The sequence below is a fragment of the Lycorma delicatula genome, chromosome 2 (genome assembly GCF_047948215.1).
Source record: "Lycorma delicatula isolate Av1 chromosome 2, ASM4794821v1, whole genome shotgun sequence".
Taxonomy (NCBI): domain Eukaryota; kingdom Metazoa; phylum Arthropoda; class Insecta; order Hemiptera; family Fulgoridae; genus Lycorma; species Lycorma delicatula.
In genome coordinates, this window is record NC_134456.1 from 79,387,496 (window position 1) to 79,412,467 (window position 24,972).

General features: G+C 31.8%; 1 protein-coding gene across 9 annotated transcripts in view; it reads left to right on the top strand.

Moving 5' to 3' along the window:
* Positions 1-24,972, top strand: part of Rbcn-3B (WD repeat-containing protein Rbcn-3B) — a 409,024-nt gene that overhangs the window by 107,059 nt on the left and 276,993 nt on the right. The gene's annotated exons all lie outside the window — the stretch shown is intronic.

Here is a 24,972-nt window from a genome sequence, read left to right on the forward strand (position 1 = left end):
ATTTATATACACGTTCTCTAGTTTTCAAATTTTCTCTCTTTTTCTCATCCTCTCTTAATCTTCTTATTCTTTCTTTGGCTTTAACATTTTCTTTCTCTTTATATATTTACCATGTTCTCTTAATGTTCTTTCTTTCTTTGCAACATTTTCTTCCTGTTTATTTTTTTTTTGGATTGCAATATTTTCTTCCTGTCTATCCTTTGTTTGGTTTTAACATATTCTGATCTAGTAATACGAGTAATAAAGGGACTTTTACTCAGTCCTAATATTTCAGCAATTGTGTAATTGTCCACTTTATTAAAGAATTAGAGGAACGTATCTCACTTTCAAATGAAATAAATTTAAATGAGGTGGAGCAGAAGATGTGTATATGTAATTTAATAAGCTTACAAGGAAGTCATGTGGTGTCCACATCAGATTTTTATTTTGAAAGAAGAAAAACATTAGATTTTTGATGGGGATTGTTTAACTAAAATAGAATATCATATTGCGGAATATAGTCAAAATAATTTTTCTTTTATCTACCTCATGAAAGTTATAAACAGTCTGATTTTCTTTTTCAAAAAAATACTGACCTGAAAAGCATTAGAAAAAATACAAATTCATTTGAATTTTTCCACAATTTAGGCCAAAATTTTTACGATGGCCAAAATTTATGAACGCGTAATTGAGCGTAGACTAGAGGAGCAGATCAACAGTCTAGGAGGTCTTTCACCCCAGCAGTACGGGTTTAGGAAGGGCAAATCGGCAATACATGCAGCTCTCAGGGTGATTAATTTTGCAGATAGTACAGCAATGGGGACGTGGCGGACTAGGAAGATTCCAGTACTTGTAAGCTTGGATGTCAGGGGAGACTATTAATGCCTTCAATAGTCTCCCGTGGCGAGTTGTCGCGGAGGAGACGTATTTGTATGGAGACGTTTGGTGTTGATTCACAATTAAGGAGCATTGTGAGGGACTACTTCAGCGACTGGTATGTTAAAGCGTTTACGGAGATCGAAGAGTTTGTTTTCCGTATGAGAGCGGGGGTTCCTCAGGGCTCTGCCCTGGGTCCCCTTCTCTGGAATATTGCCTATGAAGGTATTTTTCGTCAGCGGTTTCCGGAGGGTGTAGAGGTAGTTGGCTTTGCTGACGACCTAGTACTATTAATCAAAGGGGTCGATGAAGAACAGATTGAAGAAAAAGGCAATGAAGCTCTGGCTACGGTTTATGAGTGGATGTCTGCCCATGGTTTGTCCGTGGCTCCTGAAAAGTCTGCAGTTCTGGTTTTTTCGGGTAGGAGACCTCTTCGTCAAGTTAAGCTCGAATATGATCTTTCTCCTATTCCTCTTGTGGATAGAATTAAATACTTGGGTATATGGATGGATAAGAACCGGAGTTTTTGGTCCATATATAGAGGAAGCTTGCAATAAGGCTGAGAAGTGTTATCGGCAGTTTCTCAGCTGATGTGCAACACGTTGGGCCCTAAGGAGCGAAAGAGGAAGGCAATTGCAGCAACGGTAACTTCGGTGCTATTGTATGGTGCACCGGTGGGGAAAAGAGGACTGGATATCCAAAAGTACAACAGTAAGATGGCATCGTTACATAGGAGACTGCTCCTGCGTGTATCATGCGCATATAGGACAGTCTCCTATGATGCTGTGTGTGTGTCATAGCCGGCTCACCGCCTATCGATCTGTTGGCGGAAGAGAGAGTATTGAGATTCAAGGGGACACCTAAAAAAGAGGCGAGGGCGAAAATAATGAACGACTGGCAGGAAAGGTGGGCAGCGTCTTTAAAAGGCGGTTGGACGAGGAGACTTATCCCAAAGATAGGATGCTGGGTGGGACGGCGCCATGGCGAGATTAGTTATAGTCTCACTCAGTTCTTATCAGGACATGGTGATTTCGGTGAGTGCTTACATCGGTTTAAGCTCCGAAGATCTGCTGTTTGCAGGGATTGCCAAGAGATTGATAGTGTTGAACACACTGTGTTTAGATGCCCTAAGTGGTATGACATAAGTGACAGGTATACAGCAACAACACCAGAGACTGTAATCAATAGTATGTTGACAAATGAAAATATGTGGATGGAAGTGGCAAATATGGTTGGGGAGATTTTGAAGGAAAAATTTGAACAGGGAACCCCTTAAAAAAAAGAAAAAAGAGAGATAAAAGGGGTTACGAATTATGGCGGCGTCTAGGGACAGGGAGGCAGCTCCCATGACTAGGATGCCTGGGCATGCTCACCTACAAGAATGGGCATGTCTGTGTACTTACGATGATGTCAAGGAAGACCCTCAAGGTATGAGCGGGAGGGCGCGCTGTGAAGGCCATATGGAATATATGTCCGGAACATCAGGATAGGGCCGGGAAGGGCAGCTCCTACATTGAGGGGTATCTGGACTTTCCCGAATGGGAGGTTCGGTTATCTCGAAGATATGTAGGAGACCCCGATGGGTGAGTCCCATTGTGGACGAAGACAGGACGGGTGGGGGGGGGGGGGTAATCATCCGCCATTACATGCGGGGCCGACTAACGAGATGCCTAACGGCGATTCCTGGTTGCCCCTGTATTTTAAAAGATGTAAAAAAAAAAAAAAAGTTATTGAAATGATCTTGGTGTCCATTGTTTTTGTATTTTAATGTGCTATTTAAATAAAAAAATAATAATTTAATAACTAAAATGGGAAACTTAATTATTTTTGGAATATATTTCTCTAATAAAATGTAAAGTTTCAACTTGTTTGAAAGAAAAACAGTAAGTAAATCAAAAAATTAGTTTTTTTTTGTAAAATAGTTAATTAAGCTTCATAAAGTAAAATGTTACATTCCAATAATTAAAGCTACTTACATTTTTCCAGTTCCATATTTAATTACCAACACACTGATAATAAAATTTTAAAACATCTGTGTACACTATTTACACTTTTTAGGTTTTTAAAATGTTTTATTTGCGTATGTGCTTCAAGAAACAAAAAGAGAGTGACAGCCTTCCTGACTCTTGGAGCTTATTGTTCATGATCTGTTATTTTTCTTGCAGCTTCTGAATGTTTTCCTGTATTTGAAGAGATCCAGCAAGTTTTTTCTTTTTTTCCTGGATGTTTTTCCAGTTGTCAAGAAAATACTGCATTGTTACTGTCACTGTCCTAACCACCCCATTCCTTCACCCAAGCATTACAAACCTCTTAAATGATAAAAGCAACTGTTATCTATCAAGAGACAGTTGCATTTTGTCTACATGTTAATTGATATAAAATATATACATTTAACAGCATTCTAGAGAAAAGTATGACTTTCCTTCAATATTTAACTGTATGTCGCTCATCTAGATATGAATAGAGCATCACATCAAATGCATCAATCCCATCCATGTTGGTGTTATAATCTGTGATGAAGCAGGTTCTCCTTCGTTACGAGTTATAACCAAATAAAATTTTAATTAATAAAATATGTGGATCGTACAAGGGAAGGCACATCGGTTCAAGTCCGACTTCATTTCCCTTTTTTCTTTTTTTTTTAAATTTAAATTTATTGATTTATTATTAATTAATTATTAACCTCTGATTATAAAAAATGTTAACTATCTTTTTCATTTTAACTATTTTTTTAAAATTAAATATATATATTTATTTATAATTATTAACCTCTGATTGTAAAAAAAATGTGTGTATGTAATTTAATAGGTGTTCAAGGAAGTCATGTGATGCTACATCAGATTTTTTATTTTCACTTTGTTAATTCAATTTTTTTGTTGAACTCATTTATTAAATTCAGTTTATATTGGTGAGCTCTTATCATAGCTACTAGAATAAGTTTCTAATTGTATTTATTTGTTTTTATCTTCACTAGGAGATTAAGAGGTAAATATTTTTAGAACAACAGATAATCTAATTATTTATTTTGTTCTGTGGATGATTCCTACACAAGCTCTTACTTGTGTATAGGCAATAAGATGAAATTATCACTGATAAAAATTGCTGAGCTTTGCTGAGCTAAAGTTAAAAATATGATAAAAACTTGGAAATTATTTATTTTATCTATTGCTTTTTAAATCTGAAACATATGATTCTCATTAATAAAATAAACCTTATTATTTTTTTTTAGATTGAATAAAATTTCTTTTCCTTTTTTCCCAAAAAATTATTACCTCCAATTATCACATCTATGTTTGGAAGCTATAATTTGGCACATTGAATTATAACTGTATGTTTTCAGCTTATGTGATGTATACAATGTATGGAAAAAATTTCCTTCCATTGTTCCCCCAGCATGTTTTTGCAAAACTTCTATCATGTCTGAAGCATCTAATTTTACATGTTTACCACATTTTTATCTTGAGTTCACAAGACAATATGCTGTAAAGAAAGGACACACAGACAACTGTAAAACAGTCATTATTTTCCTCATAGCTTAATGAAACCTTGGACTGACTGTTCAATAAAAAGTCTATAGTTTTGCAGATAATTTGAAAAAATGAAGTTCCAGCATTTGGATATTTTAAGTTTTTCTGAAAGCATATATTTCAAAAAAAAATTACAAATTTTAACTACGTAAAAACTTTCTTGTGCGTGTTTTAGATCCTTGATACATTTTTTCTGAAATTTACATACATTACTAAGTGTGAAATCTAAATCATTAAAAAAAAACTGCACTAGTATTTTAGAAGTAAGTTATTTTTTAATGTCACTCCATTTTTCTATGAACACTCTTGAGTAACCAGTCTCAAAATCTAAAAAGTAAAAAATCCACAGAATGAAAAAATAATTTAGAAATATTGTTAGAATAAAACAACAGCAAATATGAAGAGTATCAAAATACAAGATGGTAGGTTACATTTTGACTTCTTCTAAAATTACATAACTTCATTGTAAATGACTCATATTCAGTTTCATATCAATTTTCCAATCTACCAAAGTGAAGTTGAAATTCAACCAAACAAGTGACACCTTCCCTGTTTTCACCACAAGAACTGAATGAACATTACTACTCCAGAAATACAACTCTTGACTGGTGCCACTTGGACCTTAAATACATATGGCTATTTGATTCAGTGAAGAAAGCAATGGAAAACCATTTCACCCCTCATTTTTTATAAAGCTTAGATTGGGATGCTTGTTATTCTTGAGAATGGTTGTGCCATTTTAGGGAGTATTTTACACTTATATGAGATGGCCTACAACCATTTATGTCATGGGAGTTAATATACATGCATAACATGTTTGTTTCAAAACAAAGATACCTTATATTATTGTGCATCACACAATTACAAATCAGTATTCAATGTGTACAGTTACATTTAAAATTATTATAACTATTGCCTTATTAAACAATACATAACGACAAAATTATAATACAGTAGTTTAGAAATGAACAAATATGTACCTTTTAAAAATATAAGCTTATAAAGTCAAATTTAAAATGCTAGGTTTCTATAACTAACCACCTGTAATTACTCTGAACTACTGGTTTTACTTAACCCGTAATCACTGTCAGAAGGAGAATTCATTCAATGAATACTGTGCCTATACATAAATCACTTAAGAACAAATTTATTGAACTTTTCAGTCATAGTTATGTTTGATTGCAGATTACTAAATTTATCTTAGCTCATAATTACAGGAAGAACAACAATACAAGAAAATTTTGATTACTTTAATGTTATTACAAACAAAAAAAAATGTTTCTTTTTTTTTTGAAGTCATTATCAGTTGACTGGTTTGATGCTACCGCCACTCCGTTCTGTTCTGTACTAATTTTCTAACCCAAGATACTTCATCCTAAATTCTAAATTATCTATTTAGAACTTTTGCCTTCCTCTACAATTTGTCTTTTTACAAGATTTTGCTAGGTTCTTCCTGCCCCATTCATTTTGAATTTTATCTATGCAAGTTATTTTTAACATTCATAACATAACTGTCCACAGGTTTCTTAGCATCCCCTTCATTTTCACTTGATTACATATTAAAATAAGATGAGTATTCTAGAACAATAAAATAATCTTTCTCTTTTGAGTTAAAGCTGCACACTGAGCTAAGATCAACATTGATGGAGGGGCAGTATGGGGTGGGAGACAGAGGGAACAATGAACAAGTTACATCGTGTAAAATAGTTATTTCTGCATTATATTTATAACTATCTGTAATTGTATCTTCAGTTTTTTTAGGTACCACTCCTGTCAGGATAGATGTAACTACCTAGATGTAGTGTTTATTTACTTCGATTTGACCTAAAGCTATCATTAGATTCTACTATGAAGTTGCTACGTTTTATTCACGTCATCCATTGTGTTGCTTATTTATTTTATTTCATTATTCTAAAAGTAACACAAACCAGTCAAAATAAAAGGATAATATTGGAATTTTATAAAAAGAGAATTTTTTATTATAAATAAAACTACTTTATTATGTATAAGCAGTAATTGAATGATAACTTTAATTTTTTTAATCATAAAAGCATAAGATATTTTTGAATTACACCAGAAAAAAATTATTTATATTATGTGATGAGATCACATCATTCATGCAGAACTGCTTTTGCTACAACAAAAAAAGATCTGATGTTGACACCACATAACTTCCTTGTACACCTATTCAATTACATATATTTATTATTACATTTTTTTCTTATTATTGAATTATTATTTATTGAAAATATTTGTTTACAATCAGAGGTTTATAATTATTTATAAATCAATATATTTAAATTTTAAAAAATGGCAATGAAGTCCGATGTTCCTTCCCCTTGTAAGATGCAAATATTTTATTAATTAAAATTTTATTTGGGTGTAACTCTGGAACCAATGAAAATAAGTATCACTTGATATATCGTCGAAAAGCGCTCAATGAGGGCTTCTTACTACAGTTAAGAAAAAGTCCAAAATCCAAATTTGTTGAATTTTGGGCTTTTTTGAACACTTTTGATCAGTCGATGCCAATTAAAAGGGGAGGTGCACGACTAGAAGTTACAAAAATCCTAAATCCAAAATTTCAAGATCCTCCGGCTAATCGCTTTTTAGTTATGAGAAATACATATGTACGTACAGACGTCACGCCGAAACTAGTTAAAATGGATTCAGGGATGATAAAAATGGATATTTCCGTTGAAATCTGAAAACCGAAATTATTCGTAATACAATACATCCTTTAGTTCGTACAAGGAAGTAAAAAATGTATATTTTATTAGGTGTTTTTTTTTTTCAAAATCTAGTCCCTGTAAACATGTTGTTGTTATTCATTATTATAAGAACGAGAAGTTCATGTAAACACTGAATAATAAATAATATTAATTATTCGTTTTATGAAAATCGTTTATTTCCTTACAGTAAATAACATTTCATTATTAAAGAATTATTTTTCCATTATTTTTCTATTATTTTTAGTAACAGTATAATTAATAAAAAATTTATAAATAATCTTTTTTAAATATATTAAGTGATCGTATATCAAAGTTTATTAAATAATAAATTAATTATCTCCTTATTTAGGAAACATATATTATACATATGTGTATGTAAATTTTATTAATAACAAGAAAATTGAGCAAAAACATCAGTATATTTTTAGGACATCCAAATTTGGGTAGACCGGTGGAGGAGGTTCCTCATTCTATTTTAATCAAAATTCAACATGTTAATAATAACTTAATAACATAATAACTTGTTAAAAGAGCTTGTCATTAGCCTATAAATAAAAAAATTTGTTATTGTAAGATTTATTTATAGAGAAACTTAACTTTTTTTTAATTGTTAAAAACTTCATCTGTCATGTTATATTTAGAATTACATTTTATAAAAATTTAAATAATTTCCATTCACGAAAAAAACCAGTTTGAAAATTTATTTTAACTTTTTAAGGTGTTATTTTGTTATCTAAACGCACAGTTAATAATTATAATTCAGAGAGACTTAGTTGGAGCAGACGGTTGCGTGCGTACTTTCCTGCCGGATCGAAGGTCGTCCCGATTTCGATTCCCGGCTTGAGTTTAAAAAATATAACACTTCAACTTCAGGATTGTCACCGATGATCTTAGTTATTGATTCGACTTAAAAAAAAAAATTATTATTACTTCGGTCTAACTCCTTTCGAGTTACAGTCGTAAACAATAATTCATTTTATTACGTTAGCGTTACGATCGATAAGTTATAATTTATACACATTTTAACAAGGTGCATGAAATGACTGTAATTATCAGCGAAAAAATTCCAAACCCGTCTCTGTAATCGAAATCAAAAAACGAATCGGGATGCTAGCGTGCTAATCATAGCTATGTTAATTTAATATTAATTATATTTATCAGATATTTAAGGAAAGTAATTTTATTTGTAGATTTTCTTTTCAAACAACATAATTATATTTTCTTGTACGTTAATTCTAGCATCTAATTTGGCTCCTGATCATATTTTGTTATCCCCAACCCTTGACAGAAAAATATAATCTGTCTGAATAACATCAAAATTTATTTTAAAAAAATATCATCTGAATAAACGACTAATTTATGCGTTAAGGTCGTCTATTTTATATAATATATATATATATATATATGCATACGCACGCGCACACACACACATACACATATACAGGGTGTTTTTCTAAAATGGTGGGCTGGCTATACTTTTTCGGATTCTACTTCTAAAACTAAAGAAAAAATATCCTTTAGGTAAAACGGCGATTTCTCCTTCGTTCTTCCACAGTCCACCATTTTGTTATTTTTATATAAAAATTTATATCTCAAGTTCGGATGGAAGAATCACATTAATATTTGGTAAGCGTCTTGATAATACAGTTTTCAAATTATCAAAAAATCAGGACTTAAATACCTTCTCAAATTACAAAATGGCGGCCTTTTTATTTTTCTATCCGTTATATTTATGTTTTTTCTAAAATATTGAGTCTTTTATTTTGAACAAAATTACATTTTATTTTTGAGAATCGGTTTACAAATAGCCGAGTTATGGCAGAAAACTGATGTTAAAATTTCTGTTTCATGTCCTCCACTTTACGTTCAATTAAATTAAATTTTTTTTTATTTATTGTTAATTCTAGTATTGTAAATTAGTAGTTTCAAATTAAGTAATAATTTTCTCACAATAAGATGTAATATTAGATAATATAAAACAATTGATATTAATTTTTCACTTTTGCATAATTTTACACAGCGACTATTACTGTTGATCATGTTAACAATGTAAAAATGAAGAGCTTCTTTCAACAGGAATTGTGTTCAAATTATCTCAACCAATGTATCTGGAGCGACAAGAATCCTCATGGTACCTTCCAAAGTAGCAGTCAACAAAGATTTTCCCTGAAGATACGGGCAGGTATTTTAATGACTATCTTTTGGGTCCTGTCATTCTACTAAATCATTTACATGGAGAAAATTATCTTTCTCATTTAAGTGAAAATCTTCCACACTTTTGGAAGCCCTACCCCTGCAATTAAGAGGAAATATGTGGTTTCACCACGATGGAGCTCCAGCACATTTTAGTCAGTTGGTATCAGATTTCCTGCATAAAACTTTCCATGAAAAATAGGTAGGCCGCGGAGGCTGCTGCCCTGGCGTGCCCGATCATGGTCCCACAGGTAGAAGACAGGTGTCTTCTACCTGTGGGGCCATTTGAAAAATACTCCCGGAATTTTTGAACGTTTAAGACAATCTCTCAGAAAAAGACTGGAGACGTGTGTAATTTCTAATGGTGGACACTTTGAACATCTGTGATAACTTTTAACAGTTGTTAATTGTTAAGTACACCTAGTGTTCTTTAATAATTAACGTAAGATTATCACAGGTAGTTGATTTATTTTTTTAATTATTAGATCTATTATTGTGAAAAAATTATTACTTAATTTCATTCTAATTTACAATACTAGAATTAACAATAAATAAAGACAATATTTAATCGAATTGAAGTAAAGTGGAGGATATGTAAACAGACACAAATTACAACATCAATTTTCTGCCATAACTCGGCTATTTGTTAAACGATTTAAAAAAATAAAATGTCATTTTGTTCAAAATAAAAGGCTTAATATTTTGGCAAAACATAAATTTTGATAAAACCAATATTTACGTAGATATAACGGATTCAAAAATAAACATGGCCGCCATTTTGTAATTCGTGAAAGTATTTAGTCCCGATTTTTTGCTTATTTTAAAACTTTATTACCAAGACCTTAACCAAATATTAATGTGATTCGTCTAATCTTGAGATATAAATTTTTATATAAAAGTAACAAAATGGCGGACAGGGGGAGAAGAAAGGAGAAATCGCCATTTTGCTAAGAATACTTTTTGGATTCTACTTGTAAAATTAAACAAAGAATACTTTTTGTTTAATTTTACAAGTAGAATCCGAAAAAGTATAGCCAACCCATCATTTTAGAAACACTCTGTATATATGTATATGTATATAAAATTACTTTTTTGAAGGACGTTTCTGTGGATAGTTTTGGTGAACTTTTTTCCAAATGCCGTAATTTATGTAAAATATTTTTTAAATAAAATATTATTTAGCGTACATAGACGATTGGTGGATTTTTATTTTGTAATGTTCGAAGGATTAACTTCATTCAAAATATTTTTACGCTAATTTTAGAAAATATAATTAGAAAACTGTTTTCATCTGGTTTACCTTTTCTTGATGACTATCTCATTTTACTACAGTTGAAAAATATAAAATAGACTTTAAAAGATACAGTAAAGATAGGAAAATATAACTGATCTCTCGTGTATAGTAATGATTAGCAAGACATTGGTAGTTGTTTATAATTTGGCTAACGCTTCAAGAAAGTTGAAATATTTAAAATAAGGTTGAAAAAGTGTAATTTTTTCTAGTTTTAGTGCGTTTTTTAAAATAATTTTTATTTTTTTCAAGCTTTTATTACTTTTTTTTATGTTTATTCTTCACTTAAGGTCCGAATTCAAATATACACAATCTTTCAGAAACTTCTAACAAATAGAATCCGTGTTAGTTGGTAAGAGAAAAAATCATTAAACATCTTTACGAATTTCAAAATTGTTAAAAGTATAGTTTACTAAGTATTTGTCTATAACCTCGTTTAATTTAGCATATAGAGTATGTTTACAGAAAATTTTTTTCTTTCAATATTGCATTTTTGTCGGCAAAATTAATTGATTTCATATTTCACATTATTATAAAAACTCATTGATAATCTATTTGAATTAGAAATAATTATTATTATTTTTTTAAACAAAAATAATTTAATAAATTGTTTTTTAAGAAATTGAATTTAATTTTTTATCAATAAATTTACAAAAAGAATAAATTTATTACCTTGAATACAAAACAAAATAGGATTCCGTTCTCTTCTGAGTGAGCTCCGTCGAGTTAAATTTAAAAATTCGTTCACACTACCGGCTGTGAGCTGTCGTGTTAAATTTGGATATTCGTTCACACACTTGACTGCGAACTGCGAAGTGTTAAATTTTTAGACATTTTTTCACAGTCCCCCTGACTTTGTTCTTTAAAAATGATCCACCTCATTTCTGATGCGGAAGGCTGTATTTTCTTACTGTGAAGCCAAATCGCTTCTTTGGCAGTTTTATTTCTCGACCGCGGGTTTCTGTTGGTGTTGCTCTGCTTGCAGAGTCGATTCCTCATTGGACATAGGTGGATTTGGCGGTAGGTTTTTCAGTCCCAGACTTGTCTGGGTAGCGGTATTTTCTTGATGGTGTCGGCCTGGCAGAGTGTAGGTATCATAGCAGCTTACGCTGCTATATAATCACTGACTAGCCTATGGGTTCTCGTGCTGTGTTGGCGCTTGCGGGGCCTTGTCCCGTAGGACTCTCGGGTGGCTAGGGCACCGCCCAGGCAGTTAACTGGCCAGAGGTAGGTGCTTTGGCACCGGCCTCGGTTAGATTAGTCTCAATGGAGGTTGTGCTCGGGGGGGTTCGCTCCCCGTGCACGATTACTAACTTTAGCATGGCGATTTGTCTGATCGGAGTGCACACCTAATGGGGGTGATGGGTGAAATTGGTTGCGATCGACCAGGGTGTATTCCGAGAGGCCCTCCTAACCGGAGCTGTAGTGGTAGATTAGAGGTTATACTCAGCTCCCGACGGACCAAACTTTAGGACCTCTGGGACTTGGGTTATTGTTTATCTTGCGGCTGTACTCCGATCGCTTAAATACTTACGATCCGTTGCGGGCTTGATTTAGATTTATCGAAATCAATGGGGTTGTGCCCGGGGAGTTCGCTCCCCGGGCGCGATCAAAACTTTAGCATGGCGATTTGTTGAATTGGAGTGCACACTTAAGGGTGATGGGTGATGCTGGTTTCGGTCGACCTGGTTGTATTCCGAGAGGCCCTCCTAACCAGAGCTGTAGTGGGAGATTAGAGGTTATACTCAGCTCCCGACGGACCAAACTTAGGACCTCTGGGACTAGGTTTATTGTTGCGGCTGTGCTCCAATCGCTTAAATTCTTACGATCTGTTGCGGTGACTGAATTGCTGAAAGATATGCTGTCGTGGCATACTTGATGCATCTATGCGCTAGGGGCGTAGTATATTTTAGGCCGATTATGGTAGGCGCGGGGTCTTCTTCTCCGCGGGTTAGGCTTTTGCTTAGTTCCTGAGGGCAACGTGGTAGCGTTAGGTGTCAGCTGTCTTCTTCGGAAGGCAGAACTCAATACTATCTCTCGTGACGAATTACCTATGTAGATGTCCCTCGGGGCATCTGCATCGGTGGCATCTCCCCGTGGCCGAGCTGTACACTGTGGAATGTGTTACAGTTTGAGGGCAAGAAGATGTCCTCCGTTAAAGCCATTACTGGCATGGAACGAGGGGGGGGTGTAGCGACCTGACACGCTACGAGGCGGGATCTTCTCCCCTCGGGGGGGCATTAAGAGTCCCCCTGACTGCGAGCTCCGTCGTGTTAGATTTGGATATCTTTCAAATTCATCCTGATTAATTTCTTTTTAATTTTGTCTGCTTTTCTTTCTGTTTCTTCACAATTAATTTTTATATTTTTCAATTTAACTAAATATTTTTGCAACAAAATAACCGTTTGTTTTTTGTTCATTCTATCACAGTAAATTTTGATAATGTTCTTTACGCTGAATTTTTATTCTTCTTCCGCTTAAAATTTGGTAAATTTGATCTCTATTTTTCCCCCTAATAAATTAATTTTTTTTTAAATTAATTTGTCGAGTTAATTTTTATTAACCGTTACTGTACAATTATAATAAAAAAGCCTCAAGGCCCGATGACATTTTCGACGGTATATATTTTTTTATTTAACACTTAATACTGCTTTTTTCCTGCTTCCCGGAGCTGGATACGCTATAAGCAACAGTTTCGTGAATACTGTTTTTATTGTCATATACTAAATACACAACACATGCAGTTGCTCTATACAGTTGAAAAAAAAAATAGATGTTTGGTGTATATAATCCTAAATTCCGAAAAAATAAAGTTCATAGAAAATAATTTTAAGCTTTTTTCGCTAACCCAGCGTTTTTCAACCTTGGGATCGCGAAATTAAATAATGAAATCATTTTATGAGAAAAAAATCATTTATTATAAACATTTTACTTACATTTATAAGTGCCCATATAAAGAAAATAAATTGAGATGTTTGCGTATGTTTTTCAATAAAAATTTTCTCCGTACATGGATCTGTTAGAAAAACACAAAGCTAGTTGTTTTCAAGAGTTAAAAGACGATTCCTATATTTAGACTTTAGCTCAATCATAGAGGAAAAATCCTTTTAAGAAAAGTAAGGCGTGGCGAAAGGGATTAATATTTTCTTCTGTAACTAAATATCCTTAATCACTTCGACGAATAAACTAAAACGTACCTAAATATCCAGATGTGAATTGTAGTTGTAATGTTTTAATGACAGAAAGTTTGATGAGCCGGTCGTGAATCTCAACCGGTAACTTAGCAGCTGCAACAACGTTTTCATTAAATGGATTCAGTACCTTTCTTTTCGAGAAATACTAAGCCGACTAAATTTTTAGCTCACGCAAATGCATTTTCACGCTATCCAAACTGTGGTGAATAATAGTGCCTTCTTCACGCAAATTTTTCTGATAATCGGAAACGGGTGGAAATATATCAAAATGTTTGCTTTAAAGGCGAATAATCCAGATATCGAGCTTCTTAATGAAAGCGTGATTTTTGTCTGTCATTAATGAAATGTTTGTATCACGTACTTGTAAATTCACATTCAACTCGTTTAAATGCGAAAATACGTACATCGCTTCAGCTAAGTAAGTCAACATCTACATATTAATTTATTAACTCGCGTATCATTTTCATTAACGCATTATAACTCATTATTCTTTAAAACATTGAGAATGGCGTTTGTTCATTGTGGAAAAATATTATTAATTCAGCTCGCAATTCCAATAACCGGGTTAAGATTTTCCCTGCGTTAACCATCTTACTTCGTTTGGAAAAGAAGAGATTTTTTTATTTTGCCCGTTTTATCGGATAGTTTAGCAAACATCCTATTCTGTAACGGTTGACTTCGAATAAAATTAATCATTTTTACAGCTTTACAAAAAATTTGTTTGAAATTATCCGGCATATTTTTTTGTCGCAAGAGCCTGTCGTTCATTCCGCCCTTGGTATAAGACGATCTTTTAATTTTTTTCAGAAATCCACTGTTCCTTCATGTTATCACCTTTCCACCATCATTACTTACTTCAATACGTTTTATTCAGTTTACCTCATAGTTTTTTGTAGGTCCATAAAAAGATAAAAAATACATTGTCCTGTTGCACGACCAGGCATTGATTTGTAAAACAAGATATTCTTTTTGATCGATCTGTCCCTAGCGCATTCATGTATCTCAAAACATAACAACCGAGAAATGTTTGCCACATCTGTTGATTCATCAAATTGAATACTAAAAAATTCTCTTGAACTCGCTTACTGAAGTTTTTGATCGCGAACATCGGTAGCCAAGTCATTGATCCGCCCCTGATAGTATCGTTCGAAAGCGGAATTTTTCTCAATTTTTTTGCTTTTTCCACGCCTATTATATTAAAACACTGACCGTATCAATTACAACAGACAACATGAAGTTTTCTGCGATTTTTTGGGGTTTGGACATTTTAGCTACTCTTAATGCTACGAAATAAGATGGTTCAAGTGTACTTTTATCATTATGGCTTGATTTACAAATAGAAGCTTTTTGATTTCTCAAAGTATGTAATTTTCTTTCGAAAAATTCCAAGGGTTTGCTTTTGTGATCCGTATGTTTATTTTTGAAATTGCTACATAATTTTGATGGCTTCATGCTTTCATCCGAGAGGACTTGAAAACAAGCAGTGCACTGTGGCTTTCAATCCGATGAGGTAAAACCATAATTTAAATAACTCTTATTGTACAATTTTGTCTTTTTACCAAATCGATTCGCCGGATGCAGATGGCTCACTTCGTTTTTATCCATTTTTAATCTAATTGAAAAAAAGCAGTTACACCGTTTCACCGCATACCATAAAACTGAAACCTCAATTATTATTATTTTCAATGAAACTACGCTTTCGAAAACTTAAATAAAGGCACCAGATGCACGCTTCGCATTCCAAAATAAACCGACATTCTGCAATCCCTTACGCGTTTTTTATACTGCTGAGAGCACTACGTTGAAACGTATGTATCATATGCATATTCGAACATGATGCTCCCACAGCTAATATTATGCAAGGAGACTAAAATACAAGGAGCACATACACATCAAGTTGGAACCTCTAAATTTTTCATGTTTGTACACTTCATGCATGCATGTTCATACCCATCGCTATCAATGCAACTAAAATAGTTTTAACTCGGTTTCATTGGATTGGGGTTGGAGTGCCGCAAAATATTCTTTACATATATGTATATATATATATTAAGAATCACTAGCCTAACCCAATATTAAAAATATCGTCACGACATAAACAATCTGTTTTTAAACAAGTCTGTAAAAACAGGTAAATTCGTTTGGCAGTGCTACACGGCGCGAAACAGAAAACTTTGCAAAATTGGGATGTGTATTGTATTCTACGCTATTGCGAATCGACTATATCATTTCTAGTGCCAATCTTAGGAATATTTTCGCTTAAGACAAAGATATTTTATTGCGCACTCCTCTTCACCATTTTACCAGAGATTATTTTTATATATAACGATTAAAAAGAATAACGATTAAACAATTTTTGTTTATTTATTATTATATTATAATATAATAATTGATTTTTTAAAGTTATCTGTCATCAGCCGACCATTGGTTAGATGGCGATTCACATGGAAACAAACCTTAAATGTCTGAACCGGCTCGGTCTGAACATTTTGTCGTCATTGGAGTACAACGCGTGACTCTCTCTCAAAATCATCATAGCGGATTTTTATCTTGGAAAACTACGTCAAAGTTGCTATATTGAACAATCAAAAGAGTATGTTTCATGTTTTGGCGAATTTAGAACTGCTGAAAATTGATGTATAATGAAAGATAAATTGAGTCGTCTAAACTCAGATAGGCGGGTTGTTCATAGCTTGACGCATGGAACACGACCGTGTTCCAGTGGCAGTGCATACATATATATATATATATATATATATATATATATATATTTATGCCGGATTTTCTTGCGGAAGTTCAAGAAAATTAGTGGAAAAGCTCCAAATTTAATACCTTATTTCTTTTTCGTTTCTCTGTATGTTTTTCTTCATTAAAATTCATTAAAAAAAATATATTACATTTCAGCGAGCCAGTTCACCTCGGTAACAATCTCTTACGTTGTTTTTCTGCATTGATGTTTTTATTTTTATCAAGACGCTAGTTTCTTGTACTAGATTTTTTTTTATACAAGCAATGCTTTTGTCGGCCTATCCGTGTTTTAGATAAAAATAAATCTAAAAAACGTAAAACCACTTTACAATTTAATAAATCATTGTGTTACATTTGTTCTTTAATCTTCAACTTTTTGAAAGCCATTGCCAAATTAAGATACTGTAAATTGTCGATTTTAATTTGGCACCGACGTCTAAAAGTTGAAATCTAGAGGGGAATTGAATTAATTTTTTATCTATAGTGCACTTATATAATTTTTAAATCCGTTTTTATTTTTGTGGGAGGAAAGTCGAGTAAAAATCAAATAATATAATAAATATTTTCTTGCAAATTTTTAATTTTAAAAAAGTTATGTACTCGTGTATATAGAATATATATTTATATTTTATTGTATTATAGATAAAATCTACTAAAAACGTCGAGATTTTGTAAAAATATCGCTTCCTTGTTTTTGATTTTTTTTTTCTCTGAATAATAGTTAACTTATATAATTAATTTCTACCAGAATTTATAACATAACATTTAAGTTTTATATATTTATAAAACTAGTATATTTATAAAAAAAATCATACGTAGATGTAAATTACAAAAAGAATATGTGTGCTGTTTTAAAAATTTACCCATTTTAATGGATTAAAAAGTATCACATTGATATTACGGGTCAGGAGTCTTTATTTGTTTAAAACCCTTACGCCGTTTGTATTTTTAAGTATATAAAAATATATTTTATGTAATAGTTATGTAATAATTTTATAAAAAAATGTATTAAGTAATATATATATATATATATATATATATATATATGTACTAGTGTATGTATATATTAAAATGATTGCCAGTGTATTGGCGCATAGTTTGTTTTACTTTTCCCTATTTTATTAATTAAATAAAGGTACATTTTTAGTTTTGTAATATTTATGTTAAAAGTTAGTAAAAAAAAAAAATTAATTTATGTAAAATTTTAGCCTACCGGGTTGGTCTAGTGGACTGGTTAACTGGTCATCGTAAATCAGTTGTTTAACAGTTGATTTTTGAAGTCGAAGGTTCCAAGGTTCAAATCTAATAAAATTAGTTGCTTTTATACGGATTTGAGCCATAGACAGAAGATAGCGTGAACATTGATAGTTGGGATTCAGTTAATCACACGTCTCCGGATTGGTCAACCTGAGTACAACACCTCAATAAGACTACACCTCATTTACATATCATACAAATCATCCTCATCTCATTGGGCCTTGGGAAGAGTTTGCTTATTGTTTACTATTTGAACAGATTGCAGCGTACACTTAAGGAAAATTAATAAATAAAATATAAAAGTTTCTAAAGATTAACTAACTGAAAATAAAGGGGTCTATTTACGTTATTCTGGTTTTCTATTTTTAATCTGGACGTGATATAACGTAAGAACGGGTAGGTTGAGGTCCTTATAAAATTTGAAAAGTCGAGGGGAAGAGGCTAAAACCATAATTTTAAGACTTAACGTAATTTGACGATAGCCGTAGTCTGTTTTAAAACAAAATTATTTTCCGTATCAAGGATATAGGGCTAATTTTCCGGGGCACCATTTAGCTCTTCCAGAACGCATTTTACTCGCTCAAAAATTTGTGAAGGAAAAAAGATTTTTTGATTGACATTTTTCGTATTAATCCAAATTTGAATGTATTTATGAGAATAGAATTTGTTTAATTCACAATAACAAACAGAAATGAAAGTTTAAAAGAAAAAGAAAAAAATTATAAATGTCCGATCACAGCTAGCTTTTTAAAATGTGTATTTTATATACGCCTTTTAAAAGCTAAACAGACTAATTTTCTTAGCTTTTTTTTTACAAATTTTAATGCGATTAACTTTTTCTTCCCAAGATTTAAGATATGATAATACAGAGCATTCGGAAAGTTGTTGTTCACTGAAATTATGGAAGTATAATGATGAAACATTTCTTCATTATTACTTTGTATTTTTATTTCATTTTTTTTAAGAAACTAATATTACAATAACTGGATTAATTTACAAAAGATGTTAAAATGACCTCCTCCATTCAACACTGGTCACGTTTTTCTTTGTTTTCAAACACTTAAACCGGCTGATCTACAGGAATGTCTCGTATGTATGCCGTTATTGCGGTTTTAGTTCGTCCATCGTGCGCAATCTGTTGCGATACACTGCTTATTTCGCTGCCCCCTATCCCCCTATAGAAAATAATCTGAGGGAGTCAGGCCATGCGATCGTACAGAGGCCACAAACCCCTCCAAATGGCTCGGTCACCGAATACATTTCGTAAAAATGTCATTGACCTGTTAGCTGTGTGCGCTGTGGTGTTGTCTTAGAACCGACCGTGATTGATTTACACTACTGTTGACTAACTAAAAGTTTGTTAAAACGACACAATAACGATCACTATTAACTCTATTTTCAAAATAAGATTAGACCCACAACGCGCATTCTACTCACACCGACCCGGACTCCAATTTTCGTTTCGTGTAAAGATTATTCATAGGGTTTAGTTGCGACCACAGTTGTGTATTTTGTGAATTAATAAACCCTCCCAAATGAAACCTGTACAAAACTTGTCATCTGTACAGAACGTAATGTCGAGTATACCTACAGAACTTTGATCGATAAAACGTTTAAACTGTTGACAATAATTTAGTGTTTTCACGTGATCTGTAGGTTTCAGTTCTTGAATACGTATTAATTTGTAGGGAAAAGTTTCAGTTCTTTTCTTACAGCTTTATATGCGGTAGCAAGTCCCGATATCTTACTGCTGCGTTAACGTACGCATTGACTTTGATGGACTTTCGACCATAGCATCAGAAATATAAAGCAGCTTCTGTTCGTTTAGTTTAGGTGATCTTCTACGTCAACAGAGCCTGTTGCCCGAAAGTTTTCGATTAGAGTTCGAACTGCATCGCGGTGAGGAACAGGAACGATTGGGAAATTTTCAGAGAACTTATGTTTCACTAAATCAGTATGCTTGTTACCTTCACGAAAGACGTGTTCAAGGAGAAAAGTGTGTTCCTTTACCGAAAGAACCATTACGTTTCACGCAGCTATTGATTCCGATAAACGAAACAAAGCACGTTCAATCACAACTCAACGACTGACTTCTTAGTGTATTACTGAGCAACTCCCAACAAACCCACAGGGCAACCAGCAGAACGCCGAAAGAACTGTATGCACCACGTAATTCTAAATCATATTGCACAGCGACTTTCCGAACGCAATGTATCATAAAACGTAATTGAATTTAAAATATAACTTAAACTGAATCAGCTACTATTGATTACGATATATAAAGCTAATTGTAGCCTAAAATAAATACTCCTAATTAAATTTAAAATGGTTTTCCTACTGCGGCAAATTATAACAAAAATGTTTGACAATTTTATTAAGATAATTGCTTATAAATGATTACTTTCACAGAATTCAGTCATATTTCTCAGTGCCGTTAATGCTTTCAGTTGAATCGCTGCTTTAATAAGTTTGTTTATAGGTTCCTAAATAGCTGAGACTGTTTATTTCTATAATTTCGAGTAATATTAAATACAACTAAAGTAAAACAAATAAATATCTAAATTTTTAAAAAAATCAGTTGGTTTATGTATCGCCTTTTGCTTTTTTGTTTTATCAGATTTAATTAATTAGCTTTTAGAAGGAAAGAAATATAAAAAAAATCTGCTCTGGACTTCACATGACTTCCTTTGCACGCTTATTAAATTAAAGTTTATAAATACATAAAATTTTATTTTACTAATAACTTCTGATTTTCTTTCAATTTTTTTTTTTTGTTATTATTGAATAATTATTGTTGTAATTTTTTTTACAAGCAAGAGATTAATAATTATTAATAAATCAGTATATTTAAATTAAAAAAAAAGTTAAAAAAAAGAATGAAGTCAGATTCGAACCGATGTGCCTTCCCCCTTGTAAGATCCAAATATTTTATTAACTAAAATTTTATTTGGCTATAACTCTGCAACCAATGAATATTAGTACCACTCATGATATATCGTTGTAAGGCTCTCAATGAGGACTTATTACTGCAGTTACCAGATAGATTGTTGACAGATTAGATAGTATGTTCTGAAAAAAACAGTTAAGTACGTATGTACGTACGTACAGACGTAAAGCCGAAACTCGTCAAAATGGATTCAGGGATGGTCAAAGTGGATTATTTTCATTGGTTCCAGATTTATAGACACATGGCATTTTAATTAATGAAATATTTGAATCTTAGAAGGGGAAGGAACATCGGTTCAAATCAGACTTTATATCCTTTTTTTTATTTAAGTATGTTGATTTATTAACCTGTGATTTTAAAAAAAATGTACGATAAATAATAATTGAATAATAACAATGAAAAAATATTAAGAAGTTATTAATGAAATAAAATTTTATGTACTTTTCATTCTTAAAAAAATGTGTATAATGTAATTTAATAGGTGTACAAGGACGTCATGTGGTTCCCACATCAGATTATTTTTTAATTGCGTTCGTAGGTATATTAGCTTATATCGAATAAAATGTTAAACTGAGTATCTTTGAATAAATTAAAATAATATCAAGATATTTATCGATAAAATAAAGAAAATGTTCACATAAATGTAGGCCGTGAAACCTATGTTCTCGAGTTATGATTAGCGAAAAATTACGTAATGATTTCTGCAGCAACGGTAAAATGAATCAGTACTTCAATTCTAGGATGATAACTGTTACGGAATAGGATTTGGTATGATTTTATATACTTTATGACCTGAAAAAAGTCCCAGAACTATATTCCTTGTAGTATCCGAGAAAATTGTTGTAAAGACAAAAAATTAAATTAAAATACAATTTTTTTAGGTTAGGCGTAAATTTACTATCTTAAATTGGTAATGGACAAAAATAAATTTTTGTATCGTTTCTTAGGGAAAAGAGTAATTCAGTTCTGAAAAAATAGTGAAGTCCACTGAAAACAGTTAAAGAAATACAGTTAAAGAACTTCTGTTTAAAACAAAACACGAATGAAAAATGTCCTAAACCAAATCAAAAATCTTTTTTATATTGGAAAAAATTATTTTAACTAAATCACTTTTTCTAGTTGCCCTCTAGTTCTCTTTAAATGTTTCATAATCTATTATACCAATAAAATTAAATATTAAATATATACTAACTATTTTAACATTCATGAAATACTCACCCGCGTAGTAATTTCTTTTCTTAAATGAATTAAATGATGATTCTTTTAGAGTATTGTGGAACGGGTATAATTGTTACTCCCGTACGTTTACCACATACTTGATTGCGAAACATGAAAGCGATTTGACCATCTTCTGGTGCTTTAGGTGGTAGGTGCTTGTACCGCATTCAGTATTGCTTCTTCAGAGTTGACATTTCTCACAAAACGTTCATGACCAACATCGGATAGTTGTAGTTTAAGCATGCCTCTTTCTCGAACTGGCCTCTCCAATGCCTCAAGTGTTATACAATCTGGATAATTTTCCCCGTATTCACCATAATTGGTATAGTAGCCGATCCATTTTTATTTACTTTAGAGATGACGGACATCTCTAAATATTAGAGATGTATATATTATTAGGTGACGGAGATGCTGTCCGTCACCTCTTCAAATGAAACAAATTTGTGTATCACCCGTAATGAATGATTGACCGAACAGTTACAGCACAAACACCGGTCAAATGAATATTCAAATCGCTGATCTCTATACAACTGGATAGGGGACATGTATTGGAAATGGTAAAGTTTGAAGCATAAACTAGCGCCACTAAATGTGGTAGAACTAAATAAAATGAAACGGCGCATGCGCAGAGGTAAGTGTAAAAGTAGGGATGAAACCACATTTTAAATCGATGCAGTAAAAGTTTCTGATTTTGTATTTTGAACACTGATCACTATATAAATTTTCTACAACTGTCCGTAAATTTCTGCTTGTGTTGCGAAAATCACCGTTTTTTTTGGTTATCTGACTTGAGTAAAATAAGCATCCCTACCGTCATGATTATAGTCGCGAAAGCGTAAAATGGTTTTATTTAGTTACCAGCCGCTCATTCTGCGGCGCTGGAGTATGCTTCAAAATTGAACACTTAATTATATTTTACACCATAAGAATCCCCTATCCAGTTAAACAGAGATCAGTGATTCAAATGCTATACGCTAAACTTAATTGTTGATCAGCTGTTATTGCCAACCTATGAAAATTTGTTTTAGAAGGATGTCTTTAAAATTTATTTTTATAATTTTTAGCATTTGTATGTAAATTATTCTGTTTAAAATCGTATCACTTTTCCGATCTAGTTTGTGTGTTTTGTTTCTAATTAAAGTTGAACTTCTCAAATTTGGGTTTAATTTTGATAGACGTTATTTACATAAATTTTGTACAAACGTAACCAGAAATTTTTATTTGTTTATTGATAAATTAATAAAGTTATTTTATTCGAAACCTAAAAAAATTTATTTTTCGACGAAGCTTTTTCGTGTTTTACCACGTTTTTCTTAAAACCTAAGTAAGTAGGCAGCGGTCTGGAATCACTTTCATTCAATTTCTTAGATCAAAAACCATAAGGAAGCACCAAACTTTTATTCTTCTATTTGTACACCAAGAATTTTAGTAAGATTTAATTCCACAGAGGAGCAGAAAGCAGAACTAAACGTTTCGTGAGCTGAAACTCGCCAACGAGTTAGAGCCTTGTAATTTGGAAACACCTGTATAACCTTAATACAGTACTTAAATGAATTTTAACGCAACAATTCAAGAAAATTAATGGAAAAAATTTGATAAAAGATAAAATTTATTTACTATTTCAATTACACTCGGTATTAGTCTCTTTACATTGTTTTTCTGAAAACGTTTTCTTACTTTAACCTAATGAAATCTGTGATTTTTTGTGTAGCCATTTGTTCAGCGGTTTTGTCAGTATTTTAAATGAAAAAAGTATTTAAAAGATAAATAATAATGTTTGAATTCTTTAAGTGACTACACTACATAAATTAGAAATTTAAAGGAAAAATTCACCCGGTGTTAATTTTTAATGCTGTTTTTAAATTAGTTTTGTAATTTTTTTTAAGTTTATTTTATTTTTTAAACTTAATCTGTAATAATATAATCCAGCATTTTTTTGTTAGCATCCGCTAGTTGTTTAGGTGTTATATGATTTTATTTGTACTGTTAACTATTTGTAATGTTTTTTATTGAAATGGGTTAATAATTCTAACCAAAAAGTTTGATTTTAATGTACAGTTTGAATAATTAAACAAGCCTCTTATTCATAGGAGAATTTAATTATACATTATATAGATCTTATCAGAGATTATAGTAGTGGTAATTCATTGATAAAGAAAAAAAATTGTTCCTTAATTTGCCTGAAAGTATCAAGGAAGACTATGCAATAAATTTGAACAAGATAAGTGGTTATAGTCTGTATTAATATAGAAAAATAATATTTGATTGGTGTAATAACGGATGCATATACGTAAAGGTAAATAAGCTATTAGGAAATAGTTTTAAAATTTTGAAGATACTGTATTGAAAAACATTTTAGTACATCGCCATTGGTTTGTATAGCGGATGACCTTTCATCCAGAAGGTCACAGGATCTAATCCCATCAGGATTTACATTTTTTGTTTATGTACTAAATTATACACATACACTTCAAAATTATTTGGTTAAATAATCAATTTATTCTTACTTCTAACATTATTTGGGAATTCACATCGCAAAATAAAATCGTGCAGTAGTATTATGCAGAATGTTTCAGTTTATTTAGTTACTGCTGTTTAAGAATTATCGACTGAATATTGTTTTTGTAAAAGGAGATTTAAAAATTTAATTGTAAATAAAAAAGTCTCTGGTGTGATAGAAAAAAATAATAATTTTTAGGAATAAATTACTTCTTTTTTATAACAAACTGTAACACATTCATAAATATAAATGTGTAGAAATATTAAAGTTGTAATTTCTTTCTAAATATTAATCCATTAAATATTTACAAATACCAAAGATATTATTACTACATGAGAAGTTTTATCTTGAAAATTTATTTTAACATTTTAGTATAGTTCCAACACTAAAATGTAATATACTTTTTGACAAGATTACGTATAAGCATAATAAGTAAGTATTTACTACTTATGAAAAATGTAGCGTTTGATTTGAATATATATGAAATGAAAAAGGTTTAGTTTGATCTAG